Raw genomic sequence first — 15,281 nt, forward strand, 5'->3', positions numbered from 1 at the left:
CACTCGAGAGAAACTTAATCAACGGAATGAAAGAAAATAATATCATAAAACAAAGAGAAACAATAGCCGTGATGACTTCTCACCAAACCTCGTGAACCCATCATCTTACATGAGTCGCAGAGCATCCTCCATCTTCAATAGCTTCCTTGGCAAAAAAACGCAGTGAAAACCACTATGAAAGTCTGAATGGAAATCAATTTTCTTTAATGATAAACTTGTGACAAACATAAAATGAAAAATTGAAGGGCAAGTGTATGAAGTATTTGAAACAAGACCGGACAACAAACTGAGATGCAGGCATAATTAAATGTTGTTGCTTCTTGAATACCGAATCTTCTCATCCTCCGATGTATCAGTCCTAGGAAATGGAGCATTAGCACAAACACATGCAAGTAGACAATGATACTTTTGCGACTCAATCGATTGGGAGGAAATATGCTCACCAAAAAATCATACCACTACTAACAATAGAGGATGCCCTAGCCCTTTGAATATAACATAGTTCATTTTCATCTAAAATATGTCTCCAGACCTTTTGCCAAATCCTTGCATAAGGAATGTATGAACTCTAAGATAGAAGATTTTCTCAAGATCAGATATAGAACTATACTTGGGGTGGGGTACAGGACATTTAGAAAGAAACTGCTTTGAACAAAGAAAAATTAGTTCAGCACCTTTAACTCTCGATCATGCGTGCTCAACCAGAAAGAGAACAAAAATTCTGGTAAAGTGACATGAATATCCATAGCACTACATCCAAGACATGGCGCATCTTTAATTCAGAGGGACATGAGTCCATGAGCTTTGCATGAAATTTTCACCTCATCCATGAACAAATTCAACAAGATTAGATACAACAAAAACCTTGTCACCAACAACAGAAAGGCAGATGATTCACGCATTACATTTTACGTTGGCATTTGAAAACAGTGGCTGCCAGACTAAAATCTTGAAAACAAAAACTTACAAAGATGGAACATCATTAAAAATACGTACGTTAAGTTCTACACATGTTGAGCAACAACAATGGCTCCTATTTGCACCTAATTGTAAAAAAAGAACATAACTACGTAAAAAAAAATAGTAGAACAACCAAAGGGCAAAACAAGTGTTCAATAGGACGATTAATATGATCTAATAGGAAGGGAAGGCACTTATTAAAGAATATGAACAGAGAAAAATCAAGAGGTACAATATAAGACGCATGAAATTACTGAAAAAAAATCAAATTACAAGTAGTCTTAAAGCAACATCGATCCTGAGATACAGGTCAAGCAGCAGACATGTCGAGAATAGGATAACCATAACACATATAAACATATAACAAAATAAAAAAAACTCCTCATCAATGATCCACTTATCAACAAAAATAGGGGCAGCAATTTGATTGAAAACCGGTGTGAGAAAAAGAAAAATGCAGTTACCACATGTTGCACCATTGAAGATAGCAAACCACATGAGCCATTAAATAGGCTTACCAAATTGTCATTAGAATAGCAATGACTTGTTCAGGATCAAACATAAAATACAAACACATTTCTAAACATCTTAGACAGTTCAGCAGACATAGAATTGAAGTGTGACACAGGACAAACTCAAGAATTAAGCCTTCCTTTTTACATTTGCACGCAGGCTTTGTAACATGATCATTTTTCTAGCAAATCAAATAAGCACCATAAAAACTACGAGATACATAATTCATATATTGGAAAAAGAATAGATCAGTAACATCATGGATAAATGCACCAATGAGTAACATCTTGTCACTAAATAGGTGAGGAGCTATACCACAAGGGCCATAAAAGATTATCATGAGAATGCATGGTCTTTGAATCATTCAAAATCCCGTAGACAGACACACACGCTCCAAATTAAAATCAGGAAAATTAAACAATTTTTAGGAATTATACAATCACAAGTATCGACGTAGAAAACCCATGAGTAGCTCAGGTAAGACAGAAATATAATATAAAATATAACAATAACATGCCATGAGCATACCAACATATAAATATTGCGTGCAACAAGGAAGTGGTTGAAGTCATAACATCTATTAGGCCAATGAACACAAAGTATTTGCAAGATAGAAGGCTGGTTGAAAGGAACTCAACATAACTATGAATAAACCACTAAAGATCAGCTATCATCTTTAAGAAGCAAAATCATACCAAGCCTTTCATCTTGTGACAGAAAGTCAACTCTTGAACAATCAAATAAGATTAACTGTGTTTCCATTTGCTATAAGAAAGTTCACCAGAAATTTAATTCAAGCATTTCAAGCATATCAAGCAAGCTATGCAGATCAATTCACAAACCAAAAAAAAAAAAATTAGTTGTAAGTATCATTAAGAAAAAGAACATGGAAATTATTACTTTCAATGCAAGACCCAAAAACATGTCCATGATTAGGAAATCTATAGGCATAAGGATCAAATTTTAAGGACAACTAAAACCTGGTTATCTAGCAAAAACTACATTTGGAGAACTTCACATGGACCTCGAAACCAATGGATTAGCAAACATTTCTCCAGGCATAAGCCATAACTTCGGATAAGAAGGCAAAATGCAGCATTCCTCTAGCACGGGGATAAAAACAAATATATGCACTAACAACCACATAGGACACATAATATATCTCAAACATAAATAGTTTAGGCCGTACTATTCTATATATTTGCCAAACCAAAGGAAAATTTAATCTCCATTAATGAGCGGATAAATTTGTTATGATATTCAGGAGTTTGGCTAAATGCATTAATTCAATCACAAAAACCCGGAAATGTATCAAATTAAAAGAAAAGGACGTATAAGTTGCAAAGGCGGTACAAGCATTTCAACATGCAGTATTTCATATTAGACACTATATTCACATTTTATAACAATTTTTGGTTGAAAGTTGACCTTCCCAAGAGACGCATACTAATTTCCAAGCAAGTCATGTGGGAGCTAACTAAAGATAAGACAACAAAGCACTTAGTCAGTCACTTACCACATCCTCTCAAAGAAAACCAGATGTGGCAAAACAATATACATAATTCATACCTCAAAGTATAAAGGCATTGCAGAATGTTTCAACGAAAAGGACTAAAAGCAAAGCACAAATTCCTCCAGCAATAACATTTTCCTTGAAATCCACCTAGAATAGAAGATAAGTGTTAAATATTGGCTGCACTATCAGAAAATATGAGATCCACGGGCGCTGAAATCCCTAACTAATTCCAAAGCCAGGAAAAGAATGGCACCAGGAGGAGCATGAAGACATTGCAGCAAATAATAATCGTGATATATTCAAATGTAGGTAAATGCATTGTAAGAAAAAGTTGTGGTGTCATCATTGTCATAAAGCATAAAAAAAATGTCTTGCATTAGGAAAAATCATTTAAGTGAGAAAAATCAGCAAAGCAATATAGGAGAACATATGGAAAGTTTAACGCTATCTAATTAAGCAAAATAATTTTTAGAAGAGCATATACTTGTATCTAAAATTCACATGTATAGTAAAATTGAGAGCACAAGTACACATAGTCAAGCGACAGTTTTAGGAGTCACCTTCACTTTTAACTAGCATAGAACATATGGATGTTGAGCAAGAAAAAGAGATATTCAGATTAGCCACGTTATATAGACAACAAAAACAAGAAAGAGTTTCTAACTATGAAAAACGTTTAAAGTGGTAATACAAGGAGAAAGCAGAGGGTGAAAACTCAAAAAGGAGTAAAGTGCCAACCATTGGTCTGTAGAAAAAGATAGTCAACAGGCAGTATTTTTATCAAATATACAAGGAATGAAGAAAATTAAATTCTGCCACCTAAGAAAAGAAAAAATAACCAATATGAAATCTCACCAATAAAATGAACCTTTCATAAGTCTATCCTTTTACACGAGTCCCAACATAATCTTCAAATCACTTCCTTTGGTAAAAACCCCAAGTGAAAACCCTGCAAGCTTGAATGAAAATAAATTTTATCCAACAACAACCTCATGAGAACCATAAAATAGAGAATTGAAAGGACAAGCATAAGAAGTATTTGAAACAAGGCCAAATAAAATGTTTAGTTTCAAGCACAATTAGACCTCATTGCTACCCAAATTCCCAATCTTTTCATTCTTCGATATATCATAGAGCATTAGCACAAAGACAAGCAAGAAGACATAATGATTACTTTTGCAACAGAATCGATTGGAAAGATACTTAAATTTAAGCCAAAAGATGGTTCTAAATGCAAGGGAAATTATGTAACATAACTATTTAACCACACATGGCTTCAACTAACAGGATGAATGCCACTATTGATTATATAACTCTCTATAGATGAAAAAATTTATTGCAAGTACTGGTTGCTTCATGAAAGTATGTTTTCTTTTAAAAATAATTTCTGAAAGAATTAACCAAAAGCTAGGCTGCCAAAGAACACATTGTTGTCCAATGAATATCACGCTGAATTAAGAAGATAAAAAACATCATATAATCGCATTTCCAACAAAGCATACCAGGCTCTACACATATCCCAATTTACCCTCTTCACACCCATCAAGCTTTCTTTTTTAACCCAAAGTTGACTAAGCAGCAGTGTCGCTCATGCTGCATGTTTACTTCTTTCATAACATCTGGGGAACTCTCAAAACTCATCCTGCAAACAACAAGGGCTTCGAAAAATTTAAGGGAGAAGAACACTAAATAAGCTACACATATCACAAATATACTAATTCAAAAAGGGTGTGCACTTTAATTCCATTTGAGAGACAGCTATATTGGCACAAGTGACAAGTTGATGCTTATGCCAATGACTTCATGCAGAAAACTAGGTAGAAATAAAAATAAAAAAATTAGTTAAGTGAACTCATTATCCTCTTTTGAAATGTTCAATATGTAATACCTCAAGCCGGTTAGGGTTAACTGAATGTTAAACAAATTTTCAATGGATATATCACACGCTCCTCAACATTTCAGAGAAATTTATGAGTATTCTTGTCAACCTACCAGCTCGACCTATAACAGGAAATCCAATATAAAAAGGGGACGGCCATAAACTTCACTGCATTGAAAGTCTCATGCCTTTGTCCCTGAGCATATTAACACAATCCTTGAGCCTTCGTGAAACCTTCACCTCATTCCTGAACAAATTCAAGAGATTAAATATATATAGAGAGCAGGATGCAAAAAAATCAAATATATATAGCGAGAGAGAAACAGAGAAATAATTGCTTGTGTGCAAGGCGTCTAAATTTCCTACATGCCTTCAACTATCTATCAAGTAAATGCCATGTTTGATCTGACAAAACAATAAAATGGTCAACAATTCTCTTCAATCCAAAAAAATTTGTTCAAGATAAAAGAGAAAAGAAAAAAAAAGAATAAGGAACTATTATATTCAAGAGAACCGCGACGCATCTCAACAGCCTTGATCTTACCAGTGTTTCAACAAAGAATTACCCTCCAACCAGTTACTCGCAATCCTTTTGCCCTCCACGGACACGATTGACACAAAAACAGATGTAAAGCATTAAAAGGCATTAAAATATTAAAAAAAAAAAACAACAACAACAACAAAGAAATCAAAGGATACAAGTCAACTTTCAACTGAACTTCAGATTGTCGAATATAGAAGAAAAAGACAAGGTGAACATACGAAAATGTCAAATGGCAGTCAACTTTCAACTGAACCTACAAGTCGACAAACATTACAAATTATTGGGAAAACCTTCACCTCATCCCTGAGCATATTAACACAACCCCTGAGCTTTCGTGAAATCTTCCCCTCATCCCTGAACATATTCAAGAGATTAGAATATATATAGAGAGAGCTGGATGCTCAAAAATCAAATATATATATATATATAAATAGAGGGAGAGAGTGAGAGAGAGAGAGAGAAACAGAGGTAATTGCTTGTGTGTGAGGCGTCCAAATTTCCTACATGCCTTCAGTTATTTGTAAAATAAAAGCCATGTTTGATCTGATAAAACAACAAAATGGTAAGCAATTCCCTTCAATCCAAATATCTTCAAGACAAAACAGAAAAAAAACAGTATAAAATTCGAGAGAACCGCGATGCATTTCAACAGCCTTGATCTGAGAAGTATTTCAACAAAGAATCACTCTCCAACCAGCTACTCGCAAGCCTCTCCAACCTCCGATTGACACAAAAACATATGAAAAGCATTAAAAGGCATAAAAACCCAACAAAGACAACAACAACAACAACAACAAAGAAATCAAAGGGTATGGAGAGAAGCAATACGTCTCTGGAGCGACAAAGAATCACCCTCAATCCAGCAATTCGCAAGCCTCTCGCCGTCCACGGACACCATTGACACAAAACACGATGAAAAGCATCAAAACACATCAAAAAAAAAAAAACAAAGAAATCGAAGGCCATGGAGGGAAGCAATACTTCTCTGGAGCTGGCCATGGATCATCGATCGAGCACAGGCTATGGAGAAAAGCAATACATCACTGGAGCTGGCCATGGATCATCGATCGAGCCCCCGCGATGACGACATTGGAGGTAAGGGTTTCAGAGAGAAGTGAGAGAGATGAGAGCGGGAAGAGAAACTTGGGAAAAAGAAGCGTCGGGGGTCTGGTTAAATAAAAGCTAGCCTAGCGGATCCGGGTATAATTATTCATAAGATTTGAAATGGATCCGAAATCCGATTGCCAGCTGCCTAAGAGAATGAGGTATTATGTATGGAAAGTGATAACGGTTATAAATATTTAAATATGGAAATTTATGGAGAGCTAACGGATCCGGACCATCAGATTTGAATTGGTTTAACGGATCCGAAATTCGATTGCTTTGCTGCCCGAAACAGGGTTAACGGTTATATACGTGTACATAATATATATATATATATATGGAAAATGGATCTGGGTTCGTAATAATTGAAGATCCGAAAACCATAATGCGAAAGAGATATTAATAAAAATGGAAAACGGATCCGGGTTCTGAGTAATGAAAATCCGAAAAACAACATACGCAAGAGATATTAATAATTGTTAAATATTATATATATATATGGAAACAAATCTTGGTTTTTTAATAGAAGATCTAAGAACACATCATGCTTAAAAGATATATTAATAATAGTTACGATATGATATATATATATATATATATATATATATATGGAAACGGATCCAGGGTTTTAACAATGGAAATTTGAAAGAAATATAGAGATAAATAACAAAAATAAATAAATAAATAACAAGATCTATCTATCTATATATATATATATCTATATCTGTATATATATATTAAAAGCAGTGGAATTAAAAGCTTCACATTAAATATAGAAAACAACCATTTATTTAAGTGAGAGTCATCACTTATCTCACCATTCAACCATCTAACAAAATTTTGGCCTAAAATAAGTAAGTTTTTGAGCTTTTATATACACATATATACAAACGTTTGTAGATTTAAAATATTTGATATATATATATATATATATTGCTAGTTGTGTCGATCTCTTTTCATTATGTTCAGGATACCTACTGCAAACATTTTCAGTTGACATATTCCCCATGTATATATAATGATTTGTGGGGATGAAACACTTTTGTTAGACTTATTTATTTCATTCTATTATATTCTATTTTTCTTTTGTTAATATTTTTTTGTGTCTCAAAATCAAACTCAACTAGTATTGTGAGAACATTGTGGAGCCATCTTGATATAAATCCAAGCAAAGTTATTTAGTACCATATTTGTTTTATTTTTGTTTTATTTTTATTTCCTTTTAATAAGCATGCTTGATTGATTTTTTTTTTTGGCCACATTTGAGCATCTTGTTTTTGTTTGGCTATAAAAAACAATAAACCAAAATTCAAATGTTAATGAATTTTCAAAATATATAAAATCAATCTTGATATTCATTTTCACTGCAATTCTGCATGCTAATTATGTAAGAAAAACCATAAATGAAAAATTAGATTTATTTCATTCAATAAATAAATAAATTTCAAAATATTCTTCTCGTATAATTTCTATGTTTATATATAAATATATATATAAGAGGACCAGTAATGTAAGAATATCTTACAACATAATCCTACATGCCAATGAGTTACACATGAAAACAAAAGACATGTTTATATTAAATATTTTTAAAATATAAGAATAAAAATAAGCAATATAATAAATCACATTGAGCAAAAATTGTTTTAACCGTTTTCAAATGTAATAACATAAATGAAACATTAGACTTATTTCATTCAATAAATAAATTAATAAACAAATTCTTCTAATAAACTCTAAAATAATTTCTAAACATGATTTTTAAATAAAATAAATAAATCACAAATTAATTAAAATAAAAAATATATATAAATAAATAGACATACAATATAAATTAATTAATCGACACAAAAATAAATCAACACATAACAAAATATTCCTATTTTATAGGAGATGTCTAAGATCCACTAATGATAAATATTGTTTTAACAAAAATAAGTAGACCGATCACATGATTTACATGTATATAATTGGTGATCTAAGACATCGATCATCTTGTTATGTGTTGTATGTATATACATATACATATACACACACAAACATATATATATATATATATATATATATATATATATATATAAGTGAAAAAACACAAGTGAAGCATCACCATTTACATGAAAAAAGTTGGGCTCCAATTCATGAATTACTCTTATGAGTTATATATTGACCTCACGGTGACATGGATGAGCATTAATGGTGCTACTTTATATTATTATTATTATTATTATGATTATTATTATTATTAAAGATCATTGTTTTCAGTGGGTGGGGTTGCATTTCATTGGAGTAGATGACCAATCTTAAAATATCCAACCTAATAAATCATGCTGGACAAATGAAAAGTTTCTTCTCTTTTTTTTTTTCTTTTATTTCAATTCTTTTGTTACATGAGCTTTCTCAATCTAATAAAGGAAAGGTTATATGATTGGTTAGCATATATATATATATCTATATATGTTTATTTTACTAAATAAATTGCATATTAAGAATCTTTTTGTTTTATTATTATCATTTCAAAATTTTACCTTAATCCTGTCCCTTCCAATTCATCAAACCAACAATACTAAACACCCATTTAATATTCCTCAAATCAAACATATCTGACATCCTCCAATGTTTTCATATTTAAAAAAGTTCATAATTGATTCCTACATAATACTTAAACATTAATTTTAGTACTTAAAAATCTTTTTAAAATTATATATATGATAAGGACATATAACACCCTTAAATTGCATCAATTGATTTCAATAACCTTGCAAATTCTTGAATAACCTCAACATCCCTTTTTCTTCTATAGAGAATAGCAACCAACAAATGCAGAGTTAAATGATATTCCTACCCATGTTCTTTTATAAAGTTCGAATTCTAACAAAGTCAAATACAATAAATGCAGCAGAAATTAACATTGTTTGCCTTCCTTAATGTGTGAAGGACATAAAGTGTTTATTGAGATATCTCATAGTTTAGCATGTTGTGACATATGGAAGTCATCAATATTGCTGTTGGGAAGCTTCTGATGGACCTTAACAGAACAATAGCATCTGTGAATGTATTCATTAATTCATTTACACAAGGTTGTAAATGGGTGAACACATGTACTATCAAGCTCAACCATCAAAAAATGTGGATAAACTAGTACTGGTAGCTAGAATTATCAATGTTGAAAAATTATGGTCATAATCACATAAGAAATGTTACCTTTATTTAACCTCAAAAAAGTTAAACCAAAAACATGACCATATTTTCTTTGATTCTTTCTATTCATTAGATTATCATTACCTGTACTCCTTTTGCCTATGCATGCATCATGCATGCAGTTGCTTAAAGCATAAGCTAAAATTGCAAATATCATTACAACAAGCATACCTTGATTATGACAGACACCTTATGAGCCAATAAACAACATAGTGAACTCAAAAATAGTACTTTATAGCTTGGATATTGCCATCATCCAAAAGAACTTATCTTGATCCTCATATTTTGTAAGTAGTCGATGATAGCTTGACTGACATAGATGATGGTAAGGCAATAATCACCAAGTTGTTGAACATAATAAGTATGGCATGTAGTAAATTTTTCTTATTGACGGAAAAGTAAGTTGAGCTCATGCTACTCGTGCAAAGAGACAGCAAAGAAAGAAAACATGGATTGAGTAATCATGTTTACTCAATCTACAGCTCGAGCTTGGTACGGAGTTACAATAAGAGGAGTTGTACTGGAAACAACACTCCCTTATGACCCGACATAAGGAGGTCCACTCTAACATAAAGTTTTTTGACTTGGTGGTGAACAACAGTTGCAGCTGCAACTTCATCCCCCTTATCTTCAACGATAATGCTAACATGTCAATAAAATACCTTGTCTCATTTTTGTCTCAGACAACTACTTGTCTAGTTTTACATTAAGGCTAAATGCTAAGCGTCAACAAACATTACTGCAACATTACTGCAACTATTGATTCATCTGGTGTCAATCAATGGGTCTGGTTTCCTAAGTCTAATTGTTCTAAAATCTCAGCTGTTGTTTACCATTATCTCAGTCAACAAAGATCTTATTCTGAGAATTGGATTGGCTGGAAAATTATTTGGCACATACCAGTTGCCCCTCGCATAAAATATTTCATCTGGTTATGCTTAAAAGGTAGACTTTCCACTAGTGCATTCCTCCACAGCATTCATATGGGACCGGACAACCCTTGTGTTTTCTGTGGTCTCCATAAGGAAACAATTGATCACCTATTTTGGAATTGCAACAGAGTCCAGCCCTTCTGGAATAATCTCAGCTGCAGAGAAAACATTTCCTTATCCCTGTCTGCAGGTTTTTCCAACGGGTCTTGGGCCATTCAGTACAGACACTCTATGCGTTCCCCAGCTATCATCTCTGCGGGTGCCTGGTTCATTTGGCTTGCCAGGTGCAACGCTATTTTCAAGAATATTAGGCCCAATTTCTCTATCATTGCTAGCAGAGTAACTGCTCATGTCCAGGAATTTTCCTGCAGCAATATGGACCCTCATGGCAAGAAACTCATACTATGCAACTTCTCCAGTGCTGATGGTTCCTTTTTATTCACCCATGCAATATCCAACCATGAAACACAGGTAAGAGCCATTGGATTTTTTATATCTAATGCTAATTACAAAATTTATCTTGCAAGGTGCCTATCCCAACCGATGGATGATAACTCCTCCGATGTAATCTTGGCCATTGAAGTTGCACTGCAGACTACGTTAGAACTCCAAATCCCAATCAAGCATATATTTAGTAGTCCTCATCCTGATCTGGACTTCATTCGCAATTTCAATCATCCCCTCTCCTGGCGATTTCGTCCACTGCTCTCAAATTTGAATTTTCTCATGAACTTGAGCATTCATCCCAGAATTCACACTATTCCCTCCTCCTGGATGAGACCCGCCATTTCTCTGGCTGCCCTTGGATTTCAACATCAACATCTTAACCTTTATCTTGTTGACCGGGAACTTCCCTACTGGATTATGAGATCCTTTTATGAGCTTGGTTTTTCCTTTTAAGTCTGCTTCTAGTTGTCTTTAATGTTTTTCTGTGTAGTTTAGTTTGCCTTGTCTTCTTTGTTTTTTTGTTTTGTTTTCTTCTTTTTAGTTAATAAAATACAGCTTCTCAGTTTTGAGAAGTTCTTCCCAAAAACATTACTGCAAGACTGACTGGTGGATGGTAATAAGTTAACTAATCAATAAGTCATGCAACAGGATGGACCAGCCAAGTAACTAAAGCAAATTTCATAATGATTATGCTTAACATTACATTTCACTATTTCACTTTTTCTACCATTGACTGTTGTTTCTGGTGATTTGGGGCTAAAAACAAAAGAAGCATAATAGTATACCTACCACAAAATAAAATACAAACACAACAAAATCCTGAAAGGATGCACACATAAGATTTTTTAAAAAAAAAAGAAAAAGAAAAGGAGAACATAGTTGAAGAAGCTATTAAGGCATCAATAGCAATACATATGATGATTGCAATGAGTCAATCAAGAGAAATCAAACAAATGGAAGAAACATGTATGAATAAGATTTTCCACACCAACAGAATTGAAGATTCAGGTTATGGCATTGAAATTAAAAGTAATCCAAATTCCTGATTGGTCATAAAATGCCTCCTTTTTATAAGACCCCTTGCACAGGATAGCTAAATTTGATAGAGATAGTACATATAAGAACCGCATATCAAAATCCATGACAAGTATTAAATGGGCATTTAAACGCAACATAGAACATGCTATATAACAGGTAATAATGAAAACGAAGAGCAACGCTTGGACTTTAGTTGAAGCAATGGGCATAGGGAAAACTTATTGGACTTGAATAAGAATAAATAACTGGACAAATGAATGGCAGATGGATAACGGATTATGGGCAAACATGATGGCTGATATTCAATCTAAGGTATATAAAAAAGACTTTTCTATAAATTACCCAAACTTTCAGTAGAAGTAGATACAAACTTGCACTCTCTTGCCTAGTGTTGGAATTAGATGTTGGATCCTAAAGTATTACAGAAACACCACATAGATAGTTCTGTTAGATGTATTGTTGTATTGTATATGTATGTATGTATGCATGTATATATATGAATAGACGTATATGTATACTTATCATGTTCTATATGTAGACCCAAAGGGTCACTCATGTAAGGTGTTCAAGCTTACTGATCATGATTGTCATGTTGTCTTTGATCGTACCTCGTGTCGTGTGCAGGATCACAGTGGGAAGGTGATTGGCACTGGCCGTCGTCAAAATGGAGTTTATGCGTTGGATTCCCTTCGTCTTCAATCTTCACATGAACCTATTCATCACTGTTATACTGTCGTTCAGTCTCATCATAAGTGGCATCATCGTCTTGGCCATTTATGTCCGTCTCGTCTGTCATCTCTCGTTCGTTATGGCGTTTTTGGGGCTGTCTCTCCTCCTTCTGATTTCGTCTATCTTGGTAGTAAACTTGGTAAGCAACTTCAACGTCCTTATCCTTTGAGTGTGTCTCAGACTACTGCTCCTTTTGAACTCATTCATTCTGATGTTTGGGGTCCCGCTCCCTTCGTCTCTAAAAGGTGGTCATCGCTATTATGTTCTTTTTTTATTGATGACTACACTCGATTCACTCGGCTTTTATCTTATGGCTCATCGTAGCTGCCATCGCTCATCTATCGCTCTTTTTTTCTCGCTATGATCCACACCCGGTTAGAGCGGTCAAAGCAGGTTGGCGGGCGGGCGGCCCTGCCCGCCAAAAACCCGCCATTTAGGGCGGGCGGGGTCGAGCAAAATGCCAACCCGACCCGACCCGTTTTGGGTTGAGGGTTGGGCGGGCCGGCCCGCCAAAAAATCAAAATAATTAATTTATTTTATTTTTATAAATGTTGTAATATATGAAACATTGAAACATTCATTATAAATTCATAAAAAAACTAAATTAAAAATTAAAACATGCAATAATTAACAAAATAAAAACATCCATTATAATATTCAAAACCTAACAAAATCAACAATAATTACAAAATCTCTAAATAAAAACACTATTATAAATTTACAATCAACAAAATTTTAAAAAAAACAACAACAAACCACAAGATAAAACATTTATTACAATTATAACATTCATCCATTACAATCAACATAAATTTAACAAAATTAACAAAGCACAAAATAAAAACATCCATTACAATCATAATATTCATCAAAATCAACAAGTCATTAAAATGTTTTGTTATCTCCATATTTCTTTTAAAACATAATTAAATGCATATTAAACTTCATTAAAATTATATATTTATTTTTTAATTTAAATCCTTAACAATATGTCAATATCAATATATATATATATATATATAAAATACATTATATATATATATATATATATTAGAGGCGGGCCGCGGGCTGCCCCGCCCCGCCCAACCCGCGGCCCGCGCGGGTTGGCCCGTTTAGGCCCGCCTCCAGGCGGGCTGGCCCGGCGGGCCAAGCCCGAATTGACAGCTCTACACCCAGTTCTCTGCTTCTATTATGACCTTTCGGTCTGACTCTGGCGGTGAGTACACCTCTCACGCCTTTCGTGCCTTTTTGTCTTCTGAAGGCACCTTGCCTCAGTGATCTTGTCCTAGGGCTCATTCTTAGAACGGGGTCGCTAAACGTAAGCATCGTCACATCTTAGAGACGACATGTGCTCTTCTTCTTGGTGTTTTTCTTCCCCCTCATTCTTGGGCTGAAGCTGTCAGTACTGCTGTTTATCTCATTAACCTACAACCCTCCCCTCACCTTAATAGTCGTAGTCCTGGTGAGTGTCTTCATGGGACACCTCCCCGCTATGATCATCTTTGTGTTTTTGGTTGTTACTGCTTTGTTTTGCTCTCACCTCGGGAGAGAACAAAGCTAACATCTAAGTCTGTTTCATGTGTTTTTCTAGGATATAGCCTTGAGCATAAAGGTTATCGTTGTTATGATCCTGTCACTCGTCGTATTCGCATCTCCCGTGATGTCACATTTGATGAGTCCACACCTTTCTATGCTTCTTCTTCTTCTTCTTCCACTAACTCCCCATCTCCATCTGTCCCTCTGTCCTTCCTTTTTCCTACCCCTTCGACTGAGCATACTCCTCCTATGTCTTCCTCTCCTCCGTCATTCAACCCTCCTGCCGAGTTTCTCTCTCACTCCTCTCTTGACCCCTCTCCTGCAGTGTCTTCTCCTCCGTTATCTGTTGAGTCTCCTGCAGTGTCTTCCCCACCTTTATCTGTTGAGTCTCCTACAGTGTCTTCCCCTCCTCCCTCGCTTCCTCTTGCTCACCCACCTGTTCGTTTCACATACCACCGTCGGGATCCCGCAGAGCCTCCATCTCGATCGGTAATTTTTGACACCTCCCCTACTATCGATCCAGCTCCTGAGGTACACTCTCACACTTATTCTTTACGCGATCGCTCTACTTTACATCCACCTGTCCGTTACGCTTCTGCTAGCACCAGTGTTTTAGATGTCTTTGAGCCAGGTACTTACCGGGAAACAGTCCGATTACCTGAGTGGAGGACTGCTATGGAAGAGGAGCTTGATGCTTTGACTCGAACTCATACATGGGATCTTGTTCCCCTTCCTCCTCATGCTATTCCCATCACCTGTCGTTGGATCTACCGTGTGAAGACTCGTTCTGACGGGTCTCTCGAGCGTTGTAAAGCTCGTTTGGTTGCTCGTGGCTTTCAGCAGGAGTATGGCCGCGACTATGAGGAGACTTTTGCCCCAGTAGCC

At 34.8% G+C, this 15,281-nt stretch overlaps 1 long non-coding RNA gene across 1 annotated transcript; it reads right to left on the reverse strand.

Annotated features, from left to right (window-relative positions):
- Positions 1-3,064: 3,064 nt before the first annotated feature.
- Positions 3,065-5,813, reverse strand: LOC120253510. The gene is made up of 4 exons (XR_005534298.1): positions 4,982-5,813; positions 4,492-4,631; positions 3,845-3,938; positions 3,065-3,136 (listed from the first exon to the last, which is right to left on the reverse strand). It is a non-coding gene; the product is annotated as an uncharacterized LOC120253510 (long non-coding RNA).
- Between the last annotated feature and the right edge of the window lie 9,468 nt (positions 5,814-15,281).

This window comes from Dioscorea cayenensis, unplaced genomic scaffold, assembly GCF_009730915.1.
Source record: "Dioscorea cayenensis subsp. rotundata cultivar TDr96_F1 unplaced genomic scaffold, TDr96_F1_v2_PseudoChromosome.rev07_lg8_w22 25.fasta BLBR01000107.1, whole genome shotgun sequence".
NCBI classification, from domain to species: domain Eukaryota; kingdom Viridiplantae; phylum Streptophyta; class Magnoliopsida; order Dioscoreales; family Dioscoreaceae; genus Dioscorea; species Dioscorea cayenensis.